The 19,365-nt window shown below is 37.1% G+C and overlaps 1 long non-coding RNA gene across 2 annotated transcripts in view; it reads left to right on the forward strand.

The window, feature by feature from the left end:
- LOC309843696 overlaps window positions 1–19,365 on the forward strand; it is a 72,088-nt gene that overhangs the window by 22,477 nt on the left and 30,246 nt on the right. The window contains exon 2 of one of the 2 annotated variants that reach the window (XR_014300289.1): window positions 15,753–15,865. The exons of the other annotated variant lie outside the window; for it this stretch is intronic. This is a non-coding gene — a long non-coding RNA (uncharacterized lncRNA). The remainder of the gene's footprint in view (window positions 1–15,752; window positions 15,866–19,365) is intronic. 2 annotated transcript variants of the gene reach the window in all.

Raw genomic sequence — 19,365 nt, forward strand, 5'->3', positions numbered from 1 at the left:
CATTAATTCTTTCTTCTTCCTGCTCACATATGCCCTTGAGTCCCTTTAGTAAATTTTTTAAAAAAATTCAGTTATTATGTTTTTCAGTTCTGGAATTTTTTAGTTTTCTTTTAGATTTTCTCTTTATTGATATTTCCATTTTGTTATGAATTGATTTTTTTAAACTTTCTCCACATCTTCCTTTAGTTGTTTTTTTTTTTAAGACAGTTTTTAAAAAGCTTTTGCCTAGTATATCTTCCATGAGGTCTTTTTTAGGGATAGTTTCTATTTTTTTCCATTAAATGGTCATATTTTCCTGTTTCTTTGTATGTCTTGTGATTTGTGATTGTTGATGTTGTTGAAAGCTGGTCTTTTGAATCTAATCATGTGGTAATGCTGAACATAAAATACTACCCTTCCAGAATTTGTTGGGCTTTGTTGTTGTTATTGTTTTTGTTTTTCTGATTGACGTAGGCTTTCTCTGTACTGAGGATCAAGCTGTGGTATAAATTTAAGGTCTTTCCTGAGACTTTCCCTGGACATGTGTGGTCATTTTCTCATCTGAGTATATTAAGTTGCTTTTGAATATCCTAGTTTTTAATGTTTGTCTCCCAAAGGTGAAAATTAAAAGAAAAATGAAGGAGAAGAAGACATTAGCCCTCTAAATGTCCTGAAAGTCACTTCCGTGGGAGGCAAAGGGGTTTACAACAATGAGGTACTTTAAAAAACAATGGGTGCCCAGTTCTTTGCCTATACTTCTGTGATTTGAACAAGCAATTTTGTTCTTAATAGTTGGAAAACAGGGTCCTTTTTTTCTACCCTGGATCCTACCACTTGTGTACAAACTGTTCCAAGAACGCTGTGCACTGCTGCCTTCCACATGGCTGTGGGTGGGGACAGGTAGGTGCTCCTATACAAAGAGCTAAAATTGATAATCAACAGCTATTTATGATCCAAGCATTTCCCTGGAGATTTAAGCCTTCAATAGATTCCAGAGTTCCAAAACAGTTATATCAGACAGATTCTGCCAGTACAATTGCTGTCTAGGTGACAGATCGTATAGGTGGTGTCTAGAGAGATGTGTCCTACTCTGCTATCCTCCTGTCCATTAGCTTTAAACATGTTAAACTGAGACATAGGCCAAGGCACAGGACAACATGTTCCAGTTTAAGAAGCCAATGATTTGGGGTCAAATTTCACAATAACAGGGTGCCTGGGTGGCTCAGTCAGTTAAGTGTCTACCTTCAGCTTGTGTTATCATCCCAGGGTCCTAGTATTGAGCTCTGCTTTGGGATACCTCCTTAGTGGGGACCTGCTTCTCCCTTCCTTCTGCTGCTCCCACTGCTTGTATTCTCTCACTCTCTCTGTCAAATAAATAAATAAAATCTTTAAAAAAAGAAAAATTTCACAATAACATTATATGTTTGATCATCATGGTGGCAATTTTTTTGAGAGAGAGAGTTGGGGAGGGGCAGAGGAAGAGAATCTCAAGCAGACTCCACAGTGAGTGTGGAGCTGGTTGTGGGGCTTCATTTAATGACTCTGAGATCATGACCTGAGCCAAAATCAAGAGTTGGACACTTAACTGATGGAGCTACCCAGGTTCCCCCATGGTGGCAATTTTTTAAGTATGAAAACTTACTTTAAAAAAAAAATTTTTTTATAAACATATATTTTTATCCCCAGGGGTACAGGTCTGTGAATCGCCAGGTTTACACACTTCACAGCAGTCACCATAGCACATACCCTCCCCAATGTCCATAACCCCACCCCCCTCTCCCAACCCTCCTTCCCGCAGCAACCCTCAGTTTGTTTTGTGAGATTAAGAGTCACTTATGGTTTGTCTCCCTTCCAATCCCCTCTTGTTTCATTTATTCTTCTCCTACCCCCTTAACCACCTCCATGTTGCATTTCCACTTCCTCATATCAGGGAGATCATATGATAGTTACTTTTTAAACCTAAGTGCTAACTTCACAACATTTGGCTTATTCTGAAATGTATCTCTAGCACCAGGAAAAGTCTGACTTCACGTTCAATGGACAGTTGTTGAAGGAGATAATGTATGCTTCTTTTCTGCTAATTCTTTCTGGAGTCATGCTGACCAGTAGAGATGCAAATTCCAGACTAACTGCATCACAGGTGGAAACAGTGGCAGAAAAATATCTCCCTGAGTCCTTATCCTCACAGAGCCAGATTACATCAGAGCCAGAGCCAGAGTCATTAAGGAATTTGGTACAAAACATTGTTAAATTTAGTGGGGGAAAAGTTCTAATTTTCTCATATTCTTTGTCACCTACTGTCTGACATGTTTTTATCCACTCAGTTGTTCTCTGGATTTCAAATAAGATTTCTAATAATAAACATGAACCAATTCCATCATCAGGCTCTTCATGTTCTTTACATTTCTGTCCTTTATAATTATATGCTAGTCTTTGAATATGAAGATAATACCTCTGATGCAGCATTAATAATGCATATGCCTTGAATTGTGTTTTTCTAGAAGGATATATTTGTATTGATCTTATCACTGCACTTTCTTGTCCAGTCTTCATGTGACCAAAAGCATCATCTTAAAGACTGTCATGTGAGTGTGGCTTGTGACTTACACCAAAAATACAACTGGTCAACTAAGCTGATGTGGAAATTCAGCAAAGGCCTGTACTTGGCCTCTTTAGCAATAGGAACCATCAAAAGATAGTGGTCACCACTCATTAATTTAAATAGATACTGAAATTTATCTTTGGAAAAATCCAAAGCACAAAAATAAATACTATATAATACCATAAATTACTGCTATGGATAGTTAGATGACAAAAAATAAAATTGATGAGACTGAGAGCTCTGCAATTGTCAGATTTTCAGGAAAGATTAATAGTATGTTCTGGCTCTAAGAGAATACAAGGAAAGAGTATTGTGGTGATACAAGAATTTAAAATACTGTAGGGCATGTTCTGAAGAAAGCAGATCAGCCTAAAAGTGTTGGAACAAAGGGAGGTAGTTCTAAGAGAATTGGAGGTACCAGTCCTGAGATCCAAATTTAAGATTAACTCAATATTCTCATATATACTTCAAGTATGGGAAATTTAATTTTATTAGTAAAATAGTACATGCTCACTATTACTATTAAAACACACTTACAAAAAAATGTATAATCCAGAATATGAAGTCTCTTAAAGTAAAGTGACTATGGATTCTGACTCCTCTAGACAGTCCTGTATCATGCTGATGATTCAGATGTAATTCACAGAAGTGTCCTGGGGTGTGTGTGTGTGTGTGTGTGTGTGCATACACATATGCATATGGCTTTTGTTTTTATTTATTGTTTGTTTGTTTTGCAAAAGTGGAATAATTGTATACATGTGGTTCTGAGAATCTTTTTCACTGAATATATAACTTAGAATCTTTTGGGGGTTTTTTTGTTATTCAAAATAACTTTTTAAAAAACCTATTATATACTGTTCATTAATTATATTTAATCCTCTATTAAAACCAACTGTATTACTTTGAATTTTGCATGACTATAAATAACTTTGCCATACATTTTTTACCCATAACTTCATGCACATGTTTTAGTGTTCCTGTAGGGTAAATTTTGGAAGTTATATAATTAGATCCAAGAATATGAACATTAAAATTATAATCACTGGGATTGCCTGGGTGGCTCAGTCGGTTAAGCTGTTGCCTTCGGCTCAGGTCATGATCCCAGTGTCCTGGGATTGAGTCCTACATCAGGCTCCTTGTCCAGCAGGGAGCCTGATTCTCTCTCTGCCTCTGCCTGCCACTCTGCCTCCTTGTGCTCTCTCTATGACAAATAAATTAACAAAATCTTTTAAAAAAATTATAATCACTACTCCAAAGTTTAGGTACATTTTTGAATCTTCAATTTAGTAACTCATAAAACTTCAACTTTTTCCATTAATAATATTTCCATTTTAAACTAAAAGTTTTAATTCTTTAAATTAAGTACAAAATGTAGCATATTTTGTTTTGTCATTTATCTTCTGCATCCTACATATACATATATGTATGTGTGTGTGTATATATATATATATATATATATATATATATATATATATACACACGTACCATATATATATTCTGCACCATATTATTTATATTTATATATATATATACACACACATATATATAACCACTCTTTGAGACTGGAGTTATTGACCAAAGAATTATAACATAGAGGTACTGGTTGTCCACACTAAAGCTTGAGACCCTCTGGGAGTCTAGGGACTTCTGGTCCACCTTAAAGCAGTCTCACTTATCATTTGGTAAAATACATCAAACCACCTTATCAAATAGTAAAGTTAGCTGAGTTTCCTTTTATATAGAATAACCTATCAAACTGACCTATTTATGTAATTATAACAGTAATTTATCCTTAGGTTTTAGGAGCCTATGAAGTAAAATTACAGACAATAAGTGGTCTCATATGTTGAATTAGGGCAACTGGAAAGTAAAATATCCTGGAATTAGTAGGCTATATGGATGCATTGTTGGGTATGAGAAAGTGTCAATCCTGACCCAGAAATATCCTCTCTTTATTGTCCTCCTGCTATCCTGGTGCTGAAGGTTGTGCCAATCCATGGAGCCTTGTGACAAAAGGCATATATATGCAAACCTCTTCTTTTTCTTCTTTCCTTGCAGTCTTGCTCATTTGCTTCCTTCTTTTCTTGTCTATTTTACCTTTATACATTCCTATTTCCTACTCAAATACGACCCCAACTCTTTCCCACACTATCCATATGCACCAACAAAATAGCAAGTATAGGTCTTAAAGAAGACACAGATGACTAAGAGGGAGCACTTGCCCTTGAAAAGGCCACAGTTGAGTCAGGGAGACAGATATATAAACAAAGAATTAGCCAGCCTGATGAGTACCATAATTATGTATCCAATATAATTACCATGATAAAGAAAACAGCAATTTATTTTCCTAGGAAGACAGGACAGCTCTACAGAGGAGTTGGTACTTGTGACATTTCTGGAAGGTCATTCCTTTTGGAAAGTGGGAAAGAGTAATTTGGGCACATGGACAGATAGGCCCTGGGCTCTGACTACATCAAACACAGGCTACAGCATGGATGGCAAGTGATATCATTTCTGCCTTCATTCTTTAACCTGAATAACAGAGATGGTAGTAATCAAGTTGTAATACAGTGGTTTTTACTTGTATTTGTGTATGTCACTGTTAGCAGAGGGGAAAAAAATAGCCCCTGAAACAAAGCATTTAGCTTTTGCTAGTTTCCTTCCTTAGGGTAAATAATCTCAGAATTTTTATTTCCTCTTTTTAGGTGAAGCATAGTATTTAAATATATGAAACAAAATCACTCCTTTATTTTTGAGATTTGTAACTACTTCTTCAATAATTGGATGAAACACCTTGATGTTCCATTTTATAAACACTACTATTCACTTGGCCTTAATCCTCAAAGTTCAATTCACGGCCAATAGATAAGTATTGTTCATGCTGCCTAAGAAGGAACAAGCATGATAAGGCTCATACTTGGTAGATGTGTAACTACAAACATAATTACAGTTATCTAATAAAAACCAACAGACTATTTGCTGTTTGAAATAAATCCACTAAGGCATATCAGGAATATATGTGTGTGCATGTGTTTCCCACTAAGTAATTGAAAGCATGTTTCTCAAAGTTTGGATATTTCATAGAAACTTAGATATTATTTTCATTATTTATTCTGTTTTATAAAATTTGTTATTTAACCATCTTGCCTTCCAAGTTTGAAGTAACCTGGTTATATTAATCTTGACAGGTTATGCTATGCTAGGGTACAAATACTGAAATCTTAGCTTTAAAGCTCCAAGATTTATTTCTAGATTGTACTACAAGACCATTGCATTTCTTGAGGGTTTTGTTCTATATTATCCTTATTCCAGGGGTCAGGGTGATGGAAGTTCTACCACCTGGAGCATCTCCAATTGTGGCAGTAGGGGAAGAAATTTCTAGAACATCTTAACTGACAATTGAATGTGTTGGCCAGAAATGGCACACATCATATCCAGCATAATACATGGTCTAGAATAAGTCACATAGTCATGCCTAATTTCAAAGGGAAGGAGAAGCAGGTTTTACAAATGCCTGAAAGGAAGTATGCCACACATATCCTTGGGGACATGCCTACTGACCTCCAACAGGGCCTTATCTGGGCAGGTGGAGTGTAGGGTTTCCCAGGAAAGAAAATGGCACAGTTGGAGCTTGCAGGGTGCAAGCTGGTATCTGGGGAGAGTGCTTGTAAGTTCACATGAAGGGGCAGGCACAGGATGGGCTGGGGTATGTTGGGCATCAGGGAAAGCTCAGAATAGCAGAATCAGGCCAAGGACCTGACCACACCTCTCAGTGGAAGGATGATTTCTCAGTGGAAGGATGATTTCTACTGAAGAAAAACAAAATAGGATTGAAAACAGAGAAGCAAACTATAAGAGACTCTTAACTATAGGAAACAAACAGGGTTGCTGTAGGGATGGTAGGTGGGGGGAATGGGATAATTGGGTGATGGACATTATGGAGGGTACTTACTGTAATGAGCATTGGTAGATGTAACTGATGAATCCCTAAATTCTATTTCTGAAACTGATAATACAGTATATATTAATTAAATTTAATTTAAATAAAAAATTTAAAAAAAAAAAAAACTTCTAGTGGGCCAACAGAGACTCCTGGGAGGAGTAACACCTGGGTTGTGCAGGTAATACATACCCCTCAACCCAGACTTCTCTGTAAGGAGACTGGCTCACACCACCTATCATACAAACTCCATATTTGTGGATAACTCTCCCTCCTACTACTTGACCCAAAAACCTGGCCAGGTATGGTGGAACCAGCAGGTTGTATAGGACAGGGACTGCCCAAGACCATAAAGGAAGTGACCTGTACCTGCGCAAACTGCAAATCTATAGGCTTCTAGGTCCTTGAGAGCCCCAGTTGGCAAGGGTTTCAAGATGGAAACCCAGGACCCCAATCCCATGACTGCCAATGTCCAAGGCCATCGCAACTCTTAGGGCCAGTTTTTCCTCCTGGAAGCTGTGAGTTGTCTAAAACTTGTCCTGTGAGACCATTACTGCTCTTCCTGGCGGCTTTCCATTTAAGAGCAGCCCTGGGACATCGCTCTCTTTCTAAGTGTAAAGCCAACAGGATTTCCTCATACATTGGGCCTAGAAGTAAGAGAAACAGAGACATAGAGGACAATGCTGAGGTTTTTAGATGAACATGTAGAAGCAGGATAGGATTAGGATGGAGTGAATGAAGGGCTGAGGGTACCAAATTTAAGGAGGCACTTATACTTAGGGTCCTGCAAAAGCAGGGTTGGCACTTGCATGATTCTCTAAATGTCTTAAATTTTGTGTCTAAGCAATTAATCTGCTTCACCCTAGTCCCAATACTGACTAGAGGCATAAACTGAGTGGAGGAGGCTGTGAAGAAGCAGGTTTGGTGAGGGTGGGGTGAATATCTGAAGTCTGGTTCTAAATATGTTAAGTTTGAGAAAGCGATGGAATATCCAAGAGAAGAAAACAACAGATGGATCACTGATTCCATATTTCTGGGAAGAGGTCTAGAGTAAAGGTCTAGGTCTAGAGTAAAGTTATACATTAAAAGGTTGTCACAAGACCAGATCAACTCATGAAGGCAGTGAAGATGATAGATAGATAGATAGATAGATAGATAGATAGATAGATAGATAGACAGAGAGATAGGAGAAGATGTTCAAGGACTGAGCCAGGAAGTACTTTTTTGTCAAAACAAAGAAGAGAAACCAGCAAAGGACCTTGGTGGGGGGGGGGGGAGACAAGTATCCAGGGAGAGAAGGAAAACTATAATTGTGGAGTCCTAGAAGACAAGAGAAAATGCTTCAAGGGACAGGGACTAATCAGTTACGTTTCATGCTGTTATATCAAGTTACATAGGATTGTGACTGTAATGCTGGCATCCATTGCATGGAAGTCATTGATACTGATGAGAAACAGTTTTGGTGGAGAGATGGGAAAAAAAGCTTAAATAGAGTACATTAAGCAGAGAGAAGGAGAGAGGAATAGCATTCAGTAAACAAGGACAGCTCTTCAAGGAAAGGGGAGATGGGGGAGCTGTAGAGGGAGAAGCTGCAGAGGGAGAAAGAAGCTACAAGGGGAATGAAGGTCCAGAATTTAGGTCTTTTCCAGTTTCTTAAACTTGCACTCAAACCTCTCATTGGATTTAGCATGAGTTCCTGATTTTTCAGCAGGCAGGATTCGAAATAACAACCACTTTATTCTGATGGGTGAGAAAACTTCTAGAAGAGATTTTTCCACCAAGACACATGTCAAAGGAAATGGCAATGTGTGGCAATTCAACTAGGATCAGCATCTTCTCTGAATTTGTTGATTTGGAAATCATTTGTCTAGTTCTGCAACTGAATCATTATATGCTCTACCAGTTTTTCTAAAGTCTTACATGCTGATGCTGGTTAAGAATAATACATTTTACTCTGTCAACTTTTGCTTACCATTGAGGATCTAAAAGTATGTTCAGAGGTAATTTGAACAGACTCTTTCAAGATACTGCATCTTTTAGTAGATCCACAGAACAGTAAATATAACTTGATAATCATGCCAAACATTTCTTTGCATTGTAAAATTGAATTGGCAGCTTTGCATAATAAAGGGCTAAAATTATGAACCACACAAGATTTGCCTGAAACTTGATTGTTCAGGCTCAAAATTCTCTGCTGAATACTTTTATGCTTGCTTTTGTATTTATCCACTTTCATGTGACTGCTTACAGCAGACATTTTTTTAATCTATTTTCATAAAAATAAATGTTAATAAATATGCCAAAGCCATTCCAATAGCATCCACCATATCACATGTATAATATAGATAGTATTTTACCTTCATAATTGACATACCAGCATTTATGAACTTGAAATTTTTGTGGATGCATTAGAAGTATCCCTTTATAGAATGTAATATTTTGTTACCTTTTGTTTCTTTATCTCACATCTCACAAAATGTTTATAAAATAGGGTGCTTTGGGGATGCAAAATGGGCAATCACCAAGGTAAAGTCATAAAAAAAGCAGAAGTAGAGTGGGGATCATGGAACATTTCCATTTCTTTGTAATGTGTGGATATTTAGCCACAAGGAAACTCTAAAGAAATAATCCAGCAAAAGTGAGATATGGAATTTTAGCTTTCCCAAAGTAGAAATTATGAGCAGAATTATACAATTTCCACTTACAAATTTAATCCTTACCTTCCAATTGAAATTAGGGACCGAAGTAAGCACCAAGAGGGACCTCCAAATTAATCTAAGCTATTCTCATTGTGCATATGAGAACACTGAGCAATGTATTTCCACAAGTCACCCTAATGTGGTCTAGAAAATATTAGAATCTAGGTTTCTATTACTGTTCCAGATATCCATCTATTACAACATACTTTTACTAAGAAGCTAGTATGGACAAGGGACCATTCAAACTTTCCATGAAGGATACAAAGTTGTGGGATATACTCTTTGCCCTAAGAGGACCATAGTCTATTATCAAAAGATGAGACAGAAGTTTCAATATCTAAAATACAAGATTGATTTTATTAAAAGCAATGAGTGATACAAAAGGTTTAAGAAGGAAAAGATAAAATGAAGTTTGGACAAACCAGTGTGCGTTTCTTAAAGGAATAGCACTTCTTTTGTGATGTGAAGGTAAGATTTCAATAAAGAGAGATGAGGAAGAAGATGGTAAGGATGGAAGAGGGGTATCATCAGCAAGGGCAGGAAAATACACAGAAATGAAGAAGAACAAGTGACTGGAATATAATTTATATTCACATTACTCTGTCACGTTATTTCTTACCCACAAACTATGGCCATATTTTCAATGAACTGAAGGATCAGATGAAGTAGCCTTTTCTTAATAGTAACTCACTGAAGTCCCCAAACAGAAAATAACTTGATTGCCATTCTCTGGACTTTGAGAACAAAATCAAGCCATGCATCCTTTACCAAAGTTTGTAAGGCATTTTGATGGGAAAGAAGAAAAGAAGACTCCTATGTCCTAACCACTGGTGTTGGTCATTTGTTTTGTTTCCTCTCAAAGCTATCCCTGCCCCTCTCCTGCGCTGCTATGAATTGCAGTCTTACCTTCATAAACCAAATTCCTTAGGCTCCCTTTACCAAATGGCTACAAGGTAGGTTCAACTAATGGGGGGAAGAGGGGCACTGAAATCAAAGGATGGAAGGAAAGGAGAAGTCAGGATATTTCTTCTCAGTCTGGGCTGAGGCAGTAGCTCCATAATAGTCATATTTCCTTTCTAGCTTCAGCTCTTGTAGTGGTGTCTCTGCCATGGTTCCAGTCTGGCAGACTCAGCCTTCTCTGGGCAGCATCTTCTTCATGGTTCCAAGTTCCGCTGGAAATATGGTAGTGCCAAAGCCTTCCTTTGGGTCCCAATTTGGGCAAGACAGAGAGTTCCTGATAATGCCAAGCAGTGGATGCTTCACACTTCCTTATTTGCCTTTTCAACTCTTCCAACACAGGAAATTAAAGATGCATATAACTGGAATTTTAAAAAATGAATCTTCAGGTATAATTAGAACCAGAACTTCAGATGAAGTCATCATGGATCTATCTTTTCTCTCCCTTTCTAGAATCTTCTGTGTTCTCTCTGCATTGTTTTCATTGTCAGGCCAATATATATGTATGGCACCATATAATAAATAAAATAAAATATATAATATGATATGATATAATTAGACTATATAACCAGAAAGATGATTATTGCTTGGCACGAGTCTATATCCTTGAGGTTTATGAATGAAATGAAAAAGAGTCCTCTTTTTCAGCAATTCTGTATTAAATCCCAAGGTTTAGTCTGATTGATTTACTAGAGTTCTAAGGAGAATGAAATTCTCTGATTGGTCCTGGTCATGTGAGGTAGATTGTTATTATTCCAGCCATAACAGAATGAGCCCCATTAATTTACTGAGTGCGGAGGACTGTTTACTCAAAAGAAGGGATACTGGACAAACAACAAGCTTTAATATCGGGAGACACTGAAAATTCTACATCTGCCCCTCCACATTCATTCTTCATCACTTTTTTTTTTTCTTCTCTTCATCATTTTATGTCCAGAATTTGTGTCCAGGAACCTGACTTCTTTGACCTCTTCTCCTGTCATTTTTTGTCTTCTTTTTGTAGAATACAGTCAATGGAGCACACTGCCAGGGGATTGATTAGAAGGAAAGAGCCTTAGAGGCATATGTTCTACCCCCACCATCCAGTGATTTGGCAGTGGAAGCATCCCCCACTAATGGCTCTTTGCTGGGCAGTCTCTCCTATTTATAAGCTCCAGTAAGAGCTGCCACCTTCCCTGCCTTCACAGGCCTGAGGAATAATGGGTTTTACCACTGCTAATCCCTGGGTGCCTCACTACTCCTGTTAGGTTCTTTTAACTCTGTCTATACCCTAAATGAACTCTTCTTTAAACTCTCTTCAATTGCTCTTAAGAAGAATCTTTTTATTTTTTTTTTTTTTAGAGCAGGTTTAAATTTACAGCAGAATAAGAGGATAGTACAGAGATTTCCCATACACCCCCCTGCTCCCACATATGCATAGCCTCTCTCATTATCAACATCCCCTCCAGATTTGTACATTTGTTATAATTGATGAACCTACACTGACACAGCATTATTACACAAAATCTACAGTTTATTAGGTTTCATTCTTGGTGTCATATAGTCTATGTGTTTGGACAAATGTGTAATGACATTTATCCATCATTATGATATGAATTTTTTTTTCACTGCCCTAAAATCCTATGTGCCTTGCTTATTCATCCCTCACCCTGGAAACTGCTGATTTTTTTACGTCTTCACAGTTTGGCTTTTACCACAATGTCACATAGCTGGAGTTATACAACATGTAGTCAATTCCTACTGGCCTTTTTCACTTAGTAACATGCATTCAAGTTTCCTCTATGCCTTTTCACAGCTTGATAGCTCATTCCTTTTTAACATTGAATAATATTCCATTGTCTGTACCACATTTATCCATTCACTTACTGAAGGACACTTTAGTCACTTCCAAGTTTTAGCATTTATGAATAAGCTGCTATAAATATCTATGTGCAGGTTTTTTTTTTAAGATTTAGTTTATTTATGTGAGACAGAGAGAGAGTGCACACACAGAGAAAGAGGGAGAAGCATGTTCCCTGCTGAGCAGAGAGCCTGATGTAGGGCTGGGTCCCAGGACCCCAAGATCACGACCTGAGCTGGAGGCAGATGCTTAACTGACTGAGCCATCCAAGTACATCCCCACGTGCAGGTTTTGGGGTAGACATGCATTTTTAGGTTTTTGGGGTAAATCCTAGGGAATGTGGTTGCTGGATTATATGGTAAGAAGATGTTTAGTTTTGTAAGAAGCCACCAAACTGTCTTCCAAGGTGGCTGGACCATTTTGCATTTCTACTAGAAATGAATAAGTTTCTTTGCTTCACATCCTCACCAGCATTTGGTGGTGTTAGTGTTCCGTGTTTCAGACATTCTAATAGGTATGTAATGGCATCTCACTGTTTTAATTTGAATTTCCCTGATGACATATGATGTAGGCCATCTTTTCATATGCTTATTTACTAGCTGTATATCTTCTCTGGCAAAGTATCTGTTAAGCCTATTTTTTAATCAGGCCATTTTCTTACTGCTGATTTTTAATGTTTCTCTTTTTAGCATGCCAACTTTCCCCGGCAGGACTTGGTACTTGTGGGTGAAATGATTATTCCTACTTTGTATTTTACCAAGCCAAAGCTCCAGCATTTTCAGAAACTTCCTGGAAATCATATAGTTATGGGGGGCTGGGATTAAATTTAAGGCTCTGGTTTACTTGCCTTCAAAGTCTGGATTCTGAAATGATAATTTCTCTCCTTCTGACATATACATAAATACTAGAGGACATAGTCTATTGTCATTGGCTTTGTCTGATGATGATACTCTACCAAATATGGTGGACAGGAGACAGAGCTTTTGGCTCCTACAGTCAAAATGGTTCCCGCATTAAAGAGCAAAGGGAATAAAATAGAGAATTCAACCCCATCCAATGCTCATGTGGGTGGATGAATCTAGTTTGTTGATAATGCACATACTCAGTTTCTCATAGTCTGTGAGGAAATAGCCCCTTCATAAGTCCATCCAAAGAGTAAGTTTTGCTGTTGTAATCTTCACCCCTGTCTTTGTACCATTCTTAGAATGAATAGCATTAATAAATGTGAGAGTAAATTTCTGATCTTATTATTATTTTTTTTAAATATGTAGTTTGTGTGGGGGAAAATAGCAGTTGAGTGGAAACTTGAATAAACTTTAATCCTCTGAGAAGGTCTGCAAAAGGGACCAGATTTATAAGAAGGACCCTCAGTGGTTCTTAGCTATAATTATAAAGAGATTTTTTTAAGTGGCTTAATTACTGTTAATTCTTTACCATAGAATTTGCTTTAGCACCATATTCATGAAAGTACAATTTATCAATATAAAGTACTTAACAACTTATTATTCAGGGTTCATGGGTATAAAAATAATAGTGTTTGAAAGGCACAAAAACAAATGTGTAATAATAGACAAATAAGACCTGATCCAGAGTGCTAAAGTTCATTTCCTTCTCACTTCATTTTCATTATATCTCCTTACCCAAATGAAGTCCAAAAATACATTATGAAACTAAGAAGCCTAAGAAGTTAAATGGAAAATAACAGCAGGAATAAAGCACAATTAAAGGCATAGGAGGAAAGACAAATCCTCTGATGCATCTGAGATTTGACACACTGGAATACAATTGAGCAAAGCAAGAAGGAAAACTAGACCAGCCAAATCCTGCTGAGAGAGAAAGCTCTGTTCTGCAGTGTCCTTTTATGTGGAGAATCATAGAAGGTCCAATATGCAAGAGAAATGAGCACTGTGGTTTGTAGAAAAATCCAACACAATGAGGTATTTGCATGCAGACAAAGCATTGACTCTGAAGGCCAAGGAAGACAGCAGCTTTATTTAATGATAAGATAACAAAAATGAAAGAATACATCTATAATTATTAAAATCTTGTTTCTTACACATTGACATGGCCCCAAACTGGGAAGACTTGTCTCCAAAAGCAGATTCACAAAGAGTGAAATATATTTTGAGGAATATTTGGAGCAGAGAAAGATAGACAAAGACTCTTTGTGGTCAGAGTCTGCTCTGAAGGGGGGACCCTTGTTTTCTGTAGACACAGTGACACAGGTGGTACAGCAATGACCTCCTTGCAGTTTCTTCTACAAAATTCCAATTACCCCAGAGCCATCACAATTGGTGAAGATAGAAGAGCTTTGTAGAGTGAAATATTCCCATGGTTTGTGTTTATTTGTTTTACTGCAGTTTTAGGTTCCTTTGTAGTCTCTGAATACCTTAAGAACAAAAAGAGCCTTTACTCATTATTCTTATTTCTTAGCTCTGTGCCTGGACAAATAGTTAGTATTTAATAAAGTCAGTTCTATTGACCTAATTTTTAAATTTTGGTATTTTTTCTGCCTAGGAAAAAATTTATACACACACACATACGCACAAAATAGTGGATACAAAAATAATAATGGAAAGTCAAAGAAAAAAAAAACCTATTGACTTTCACTAAAAGTAAAAATGAAGCTATAACAAAAGATCAAAGTAAAAGATTGAAACATATAGAAGCTACAGGAAGACACAGACCTACAAAGCATATTTCATGTCTTCATGTCTCGATCTTTTTTTCTCTAACATGGGGGATGAGATAGAATTTCTGTTGGTCCATGCTTCTGGTTGGATCCTGGTAGCTGTATTTCCTTTTCTAATAAACCCAGCAATTAGCTATAGATGCTCTTGTCCCTAAATGGACCATAAGCATCATTGATCAAATGAAAATTAGTTAAAAGGGAAGGAGGTGTAGTGGGTTGAATAGTGTCTCCCCGTTGAAAAACTCGTGTGCATCCCAAACATCAAAATGTTACCTTATTTGAAAATAGAGTCTTTATAGACATTACTAGGATATGAAAGAGAATCTTGAGGTAAAATCATCCTGGATTTAGAGTAGGCCCAAATCCAATGACTGATGCCCTTCTAAGAAGAGAGAGTGGCACAGGGATACAAGAAAGGTCATGTGCAAACAGAAGCAGAGATTGGAGTTATGCTATCATGAGCCAAGAAACCCGAGGAGCCATCAGAAACTAGAAAAGGCAAGAGTGAATTCTCCGCTGCATCTTCCCAGTGGAGGGTGGCCCTGCTAGCTCTTTTCTGTTTTACTGTCTTTGGACTTCTGACCACACTGTGAGAGAAGAAAATTCTATTGTTTCACGCCACCTAAATTCTGTAGTACTTTGTTACAGTGCCCCAAGGAAGCAAATGCAGGAGTTTTATACTTGGCACTGATTTGAGTAGGAAGGCAGATTCCATAGAGAGAGAGTTTGGTAAATTGTTTTTATTAACACCATATTGAATATAAACTCTACAAGTGGGAAATCAGCACTCCCAACAAAAGCAAATATCACATTTCAACTATACTTATGGTATAGTTCTTATACTAAAAGAGTCCTCTAAAAACTACCATGGATGTAGATCATGGATAACTCCTTGCCTCTTTTATATGCATATTTTATAGAAACTATATAAATTTTAATTTAATAATTAACAAAAACTATATTGAAGCAATTTCTAAAAATATATGATTAATCACTACCTGTAAGTCCTCAGTAAAATAATGACATGTCTTAATTGCTCTTAGTTTTATAGGAATTCATCTTGATACCTCATCACTCTAATAACCTGTGGACTGAGGGAGAAAAGTTCTTCAGCTTCCCTTTGGGAGACCAGTTTTGAATCTACCTTTCCAGAGAGGTATTTTCAAGGATTTCTGTCTCTAGAATTGCTCCTAGAATTGATCCTTGCTATTATCCAGGGACAAAAACTATCAGCTACAATAATTGAGGTCCTGGGACAAATGCTTAGATCATTACTAGAAGATATGCAGGCTTTAAACTTCATTTTATGGACATTGTTTATTATTAATGTAATCATTTACACCAGAGGGAAATGAAGATCAGGAAGTTAAGTGAATTGCTTAGGGTTACACAGATAGTAAATGGCAGAATCAGGAACTGAAACCAATACTGTCTAGTCATGGGGCCATGTACCATATTGTTTCTTTAAAAATGTATTTAAACCTAATTGTCGGCTTATTTCTTTTCTTGAGTTCAGAAAGGTCAAACACCATATGTCCATTGAAAACAAAATGAAACAGTTACTGAGTGCCTATTTTTTGCCAGGCACTGTGAGAGTAAATGGTGGTTTATAAGGCAAGATCAGAGTATACTGGCTGACTAAAATTAAATAATTTTTTAAACTCATTTACATGGTCTAGCAAGATAATAGGAAATAATTTCCCAACATTTCTGCTCTTATGTTTGAGAAGTATATTGACCCTGGGAGATGGGGTGGAGTAGAAAGGAAGAAAAGTGGCATAGCTGTTTTTTTTGTTTGTTTGTTTTAACTCTTCTCAAAATCAAAGACTTATGGGCATACGTTTTTGGTGCAACCAAAGTGACTTCTGCTTCCAAGATCCATCATTTTAGTCATTTTTCAGTAGGAAAACAAATTCATACTGCAATAAAATATGACTAAGCAAATAATCTAAAATTCTACAACAAAGCCCCAAAATCTGACAGTGGGAAGCCACTATTAGTAATAAATTTTTGCCCACCATTTTCTTTTACTAATTTTTAAAACCATGATAAAACACACATAAAATTGGGGAGAGTTAAGATGGTGAAGTAGGGGACCCTAAATTCATCTGGTTCCTGAAATTCAGCTAGATAATTATCAAATCATTCTGAATACCTGTGGACTCAAATAGAGATCTGAGAAAAGAAATGCCACGACTCTACAAATCCACCATTTTTTGGAAGGCAAGAGGTATAAAGACTTGAATCCAGGGTGATATACTGGAGGATATGGCAGATGGGAGGGAGCTGGCTTAAGGAGATACTGCAAAGTATTATAAGCAGCAGAGGGAAAAATTGGAACTTTTAGAAGTCTGCTATAGGGGTTGCTGGAAGAGAGGTGGATGAAGGGTTGGGGTAACTGGGTGGTGGACATTAAGGGGGACATGTGATGTAAGAGTATTGTGTATTATATAAGCCTGAGAAGTCACAAGCTTGTACCTCTGAAGCCAATAATACAGTATATGCCAATTAATTGAATTTAAATTTAAAAAGTTAAAAAAAAAAAAAGAAGTCTGCTACAGTGGGGTATGTCCCTGGCTTAAAGGCACTGAGGTGGTATGGAGGGGTAGAATCCTAGGTGGGACAGTGTGGTCTCAGGATCCCTGAGATCACAGGAAGAATGGGAGTGCCTGAATGTGGCACAGTTCACAGATATTGGAGCAGGGAAGCAAGCTAAAAATAGTGAGTCCAGGTGTTGGCTTTTTGCTCTGTGTTGCCATAAACTATGAACCACTGCATGGTCATATAATTGCTCCCTGGCAGGGCCCAGCAAAAGACAGAAGCATGGCAAGATCCTTCAACTCCCAGGAGGAACAGTGTAGGCTCACTCTAGGACTCCACAGAATTTGGACTCTTGAATCTCAGTTGTGTGTCTGAGGTAAAAAAGCTTGGTAACAGGCTGGGTGAACACAGAGTTTTGAGGGAAACCAGGGAGACAAGAGTGACTGTTTTTCAGTCAGGGCACACTGAAGAGTGGGGGGGTGTACACTTTCAGATCTGGGTCTAGAGAGCAGGGTATCACCATTTTCATCCTGCCAATTGGTGTTGAAAGCCTTCAGACAGCAAAATAGTACTACATGGTGGAATCCAGAGCCACTTAAACTGAGCCTGTCCCCCGGCAAAGGAGGCACATTTTTGCAAGTTCAAAGGCACCTGAGAATCAGTGCAATAGGCCCCTTCCCCAGAAGACCCTCAGGAACAACTGGGTACTATTAAGTTTACTGATCTCAGAGAACTGCAAAACTTTAGCTCTTGGGAAAAACATATATAGCATTCATAGTTTTTTTGTTTGTTTGTTTTTGTTTTTTTATTCTTTAATCTATCAGTTTTATTTTTGCTAGCTAGTTTCTTATTTTTAAATTATTTTTAAATTCTTTTAAAAATTTTATTTATGTATGTTTTATATGTATGATTTATTTTTCATTTCCTTTCATTTTATTTTTGTATATAAATACGTTTTTCTTCCTTTCTTATTTTGGGATCTAATTTCTTATAATAAGCAGACCAAGACACACCTAAAATCTATTTCTTTGTTTTTTTTCTATTTTGTTTCTTGTTTTTTGTTTGTTTTGTTTTTGTATGTTTTTTTTCCCCTTCTGTTGTTGCTGTTGTTATTGTTGTCTTTTCACTTTGTTCTATTTTTTTTCTGGACAAAATGACAAGATGGAGAGATTCAGCATAAAAGAAAGAGCAGTAGGTAATACTCACTGCCAGGGACTTAATCAATTTGGATATAAGTAAGATGTGTGAATAAAATTTAAAACATTTATAAACATACAGTGGGGCTTGAAAGAAGCATAGGAATTCATTACTGTAGAAATAGGAAGTAAAATCTCATCAAACCAAAATTAAAAATGCTATTACTGAGATGCAGGCCCAAAAAGAGGCTCTAAAAGTGAGGATAAATGAGGCAGAAGAGAGTCAGTGATATAGAAGATAAAATGATGGAAAATAAGGAAACTGAACAGAAGAGAAAAAGAGAACTACTGGATCATGAAAAGGAGACTTTGAGAACTCAACAATTCCATAAAGTGAAATAATATCTGGATGATAGAGGTCCCAGAAGATGAAGAGAGAGAGAGAGAGAAGCAGAAGGTTTATTTGAATAAGTTATAGCTGAGAATTTCCCTAGTGGGGGGAAGGAAACAAACATTCCATCCAGAAATAACAGAGAACCCCCTCAAAATCAATAAAAATAGGTTGATACCTCAACATATAATAGTGAAGCTTGCATATTTCAAAGATAAAGAGAAAAATCTTAAAAGCTGTTTGAGACAAGAGGTCCTTAACCTACAAAGGTAGACACATAAGGCTGGCAGCCGACCCATGCACAGAGACCAGGCAGGTTAGAAGGGACTGGCATGACATATTGACTGTGCTAAATGGGAAAAACATACAGCCAAGAATATTTTATCCAGGAAGGTTGTCATTTGGAATAGAAGGAGAGGTAAAGAGTTTACAGGACAAACAAAAACTAAACAAATTTGTGAATACTAAACAAGCCCTGTAAGAAATATTAAGGGGATCCTCTGAGTGGAAAGAGAGCTCCAAAGTAACAATAACCAGAAAGGAACAGAAACAATCTACAGAAACAGTGATTTACAGGTAATATAATGG

Source organism: Mustela nivalis, assembly GCF_964662115.1.
Source record: "Mustela nivalis genome assembly, chromosome: 11".
In the NCBI taxonomy this organism is placed as follows: Eukaryota; Metazoa; Chordata; class Mammalia; order Carnivora; family Mustelidae; genus Mustela; species Mustela nivalis.